Raw genomic sequence first — 5,000 nt, 5'->3', positions numbered from 1 at the left:
ATCACATCATTATTTCGAGGGAAGTGATTTTAGTCATATATTATCGGATATTCCTACATGTATATCATTTTGATTTTGTTTTCATTCAAAGATTCAGTGAAAACCTAAGGTAAATCGCATTTTTTTCCAATAACGATTCATTATATACTCATACATAAAATGAAATAAAGAAAAAAAAAAACATCTTGTAATAGGTGGCATGCTTAGATAAAAAAAAATGGGGTCTTGTATGTCAACATCATTTCAGGATGTTTATCTTCAAATTCAGATTCAAGGAAATATAGTCTTGAGCTCATCTCTCTAGTCAAAGAATTCATCTTTACTCTATTTGGGGTTATTTGGTATCTGACCCTCATAGAAAAGATCAAAATTATGTTATATATAAGATATTCAATGAATTGCCGATTGATATTTGTTAATGGTGATAATGCTCATTTAATCCCGTCAGATCCTCGTAAAATCCAATGATGGGTCATCAAATCTGGAAAAGAAAAATTCTGATTTTAATTAGAAATTACATTAATGTTACAATTGCATGTGAAAGATTATTATAGTCACTTTTTATGTAATTCATTATATTCATCAAAAAGGGAAACAAGCAAATATCTATAGAAAGAGCAAATATGATTATATATACAAATCCCAAAGAACCAATTGAGGATTTTCAATATAACTTGAGTCTTTATTATAACATCCTTTTGGCTCTTATTTTTTTTTTTTTCATGGAGAAACTTCTGTCTCAGTTTGTCGTCTTATACCAATTATAGCATCATATTCTACTACCCAATGAAGCAAGAAAAGTAAAAAATATTAAAGCCTCTAAAGGATTAATGCCTTAAAATATAGTAATAGGAAAGTTGCCAAGAGCTATCTCCTGATAAGCATTTTTATTTTTTATTTTTTATTTTTTTTTACACTCAATATAAGACGGAAAAGTAACATAAAAGAAGAGAAAAGAAGTTTTATTTTCGGGAAAATTATATATAGAAGTTAGTCTTTCCCGAGTCGTAGTTATTTCTATCAAATGAATAAAGTTTTAACAATGGCACATTCGGTGTTTATATATCCATAAATAAGTTCAAAAGAAATGTAATTTTTTCACAAAGGGGTTGAAAAATTTAAGTGTATCAAATTCATATTAGATATATTATTATTACATTTAAAGTTATCGTAAGAGATTTTCATCCTATTGTTAAGAATTTCAATTTAAGGATTATAATAGTTTCTTTTATAATTAAAAATACCAGCAGCTTATACTTCCTATTTATTTGCATTACATCTAAAAGAACTTTATCCTGGGCAAATTCTATTGTTGAATCATTATTAGCCTAAATAAAACTTAAACCAAATATAGTATATTAGGAAACTACTTCCGACAAACCTTACGTATTTCGATAAAAATTCAAAATTGAACGACAATTTTATATTTATGTCAGTGAAACATTGAAGCTCCCAAAGGAATGATGAATATCTTGTGAGGCAATATAAATAGGATGTGGTGTATTTGTGTTCAGAGTAATTTGGACATATTTTCTTAATTTACAGATTTATAGGCACGAAATCTTTAGAAAAAATTATATATATATATATATATATATATATATATATATATATATATATATATATATATATATATATATATATATATATATATATATATATATATATATATATATATATATATATATATATATTACGTCCTAAGTAATCTTCCTATTTAAAGATCATAGGCTAAAGGAAAGTCATATTATTTGTCTCAGCTTCTTAGTGATAGAGCAGCAATTATACATTAATTATCATTGGGAGAAGCTTTGGTATAGAAGTTTTATATTAGTCATTTAATCTCAACAAAATTAGGCAACAGGTGATTTGGTCTAAACTATTATTGACTATTGCAATAATATTTGATTAATCAATAAGAAGAATATTAAGAGATTAAGTCAACTTTGAATAGGAGAAAAGTAAAAGAAGATGAAGTGTTGATATTAATATATCTTCCGATGTATAATAAATATAAATATTATGAAATCAAAATTTCACTACTGAATCACCTTTTATTGCCCACGTGAACATTTCTCATGAGAATGAAGGAAACTATTATCAGTAATCGTGAGTGGAGCAGTTACTATCAGTTAAATGTCAATTGAAAGAAATGAAAATAAACATATATATATCTGAAGAGAGCAGTCCTTTTCCCTTACAAATTATGTCCAAAACAGTCACCAACACCGAATCATATCAGTAATTTAAGAATTATATATATATATATATATATATATATATATATATATATATATATATATATATATATATATATATATATATATATATATATATATATGTACATATATATATATATATATATATATATATATATATATATATATATATATATATATATATATATATGTATATATATATATATATATATATATATATATATATATATATATATATATATATATATATATATATATATATATATCTATCTCTATATATATATACATACATACATACATATATATATATATATATATATATATATATATATATATATATATATATATATATATATATATACATATATATATATATATATATTATTTGCGGTGTGATTCTAACAAAATATATTTAAAAACAAAGATGTCTGAAGGGAATCAAGAAAATTTACTATGCTCTGTACAGTAATTATTCCTTGCCACACAATATGCCGGCGGAGGACGCAATTCGGTGACAGTAATAAAGGACTTCTCGACTACAAATTCGAAATCAAGAAAATGACGACTCGAATTCAAGTATGCAACCTACGCATTTATCAAGTGAAAGGGCAATTTCGAAAAAGAGAATGTGACTAGATATTCTTATAATTTATCTCCGGCTGCTTTAAGATAACTCTTTCGATGAGGAAAACTGATCAATCTGCGCTATTTTTAATTGTTCTGCCTCTTCATTTTGTTCCATGAGGTTTTCAAGGCAAGTGTATATAGTGTTGCGTTTTTAATGTCATTAATTTATCTATTTCACCACCTTGTTTTACATATATTTGGGTGAAATGCATACCGGAGTTTAACTTCCCCTAATCAATTTCCATTAGTTAAAATACCTATTTATGAATATTCAACACAAGACAATAATTCTCTCTTGCAAATTAAACCTGGGTTTAGTAGTTGAAACATACATCTTTTGCTCTAGAACTTAACACTTAATATCTTTATTGGAAACTTTAAAGGAAACTGAATATTATTGCTGTTACGTTGTAATAATTTGATAAGTTTAAACCTATGAAATTATTATCGAATCTCGACTTTATCGAATTGAAAATTATGACATTTTGTTTATTAACCTTATCAAGAGAATTTTTTTTTTTATTATTAAATATAATAGTCTTCGCGGAAAGTTATTTTAAGTTGAAAAATCGTCATGATTAAGCAGATCCGTTTGGGGAGATAAACTGATATTATGAAAAAAAAAATAATTATTAACTTAACATTGAAAAATATAGTTATCTTTCTATAATATGTATATGTAATATGAAGAATCCATTACCAAGAAAGCCAACAAAAGGAATCAGTGGATATCGGAAGAAACCATAAAAGAAGTTGAACTTGGAAGGCAACTCAAAGCAAAAGGGATCAATGATCCTGTTGAGGAAACAATTTACAGACAACAGAACTCCAAAATTCAACGGATGATGCGGAAAGATAAGGAAAAGTTAATACAAGAACAATGCCAAAAGGATTGAAGTAAATTCCAATAACAACTTTACCAAAGAAATGTACAATGGTGTGAAAAACCTCACCAAGAAATTCAGACCATCTGTTGACACCATCAAAGATAAAGATGACCTAATCCTTTGTGACAGGGAGGAAGTCAAAGACAGATGGAAAGAATACTGCACAAATCTCTACAAAAGAAATGAATCCATTGTAACACCAGTCCCATACGGGCAAGTGTCTTCAGAACCAGAACCACCTCCTCTGATTGATGAGATTAGAGAAGCTATCAAAGAAGTCAAACTTGGAAAGAGTCCAGGAAACGATCAGGTCACAGCCGAAATGATAAAGAATGGAGGTGAGAACGTCGAGATATTCTACCACAGGCTCTGCAAAAAAATCTGGATCGAAAACAAATGGCCAGACGATTGGGGGGAGTCAGTCTTTGTCCCCATCCCCAAGAAAGGTAACACCCTCAAATGCAGCAATAATAGGATAATCTCCCTCATCAGTCACAGTAGCAAAATTCTTTTGAAAATCATGGCTAAGAGAATGGCAAACAAACAGAACGAAGAAATCGCTGACAAACAAGCAGGATTCCGTCCTGGGAAAGGCACCAAAGACCAAATCATGAATCTCAAGATGATCCTTGAAAACAACAGCGGACGAGCAATCGACGTATTCCTTTGTTTTATTGACTACACTAAAGCCTTTGATACAGTTGCACATGACATCTTATGGAACGACATGTACTCTATGGGTTTTCCACCTCATGTCATCTCACTTCTGAAAACACTGTACAATCAACAGAAAGCAGCAGTGCAAACATCTTATGGCCTAACGGATTGGTTTAACATCGGACAAGGTGTCAGAGAAGGATGCATTGTTTCTCCCCACCTCTTTAACATCTACTCGGAAACCATAATGAGAAATGCGCTTGAAGACTACGAAGGAGGCATAACTCTTGGAGGACAAAAGATCACTAATCTCAGATATGCCAACGATGTGGTTTTAATTGCTGGAAGTATGTGGGACCTACAAACATTAGTATCAAAAGGAAAAGCTGAGAGGGAAAAAGTGGGACTGTACCTAAATGCTAAGAAAACAAATGTCATGAAGTGTCAAAAAGCCTCGTCTGATCAAAAAATCTTACTAGACGGAGTTGCCCTAGATAATGTCACTGAATTTACACACCTCGGAGCAACTTTCACCAATAATGGAGACGACTCCCAAGAGTTCAAAAGAAGAATTGGTATTGCAACCATCGCACTAAGCAATGTGTGGAAA

Source organism: Palaemon carinicauda, chromosome 4 (assembly GCF_036898095.1).
Source record: "Palaemon carinicauda isolate YSFRI2023 chromosome 4, ASM3689809v2, whole genome shotgun sequence".
NCBI classification, from domain to species: domain Eukaryota; kingdom Metazoa; phylum Arthropoda; class Malacostraca; order Decapoda; family Palaemonidae; genus Palaemon; species Palaemon carinicauda.
The sequence above is the reverse complement of the archived record's forward strand: the minus strand, read 5'-3'. Positions refer to the sequence as shown.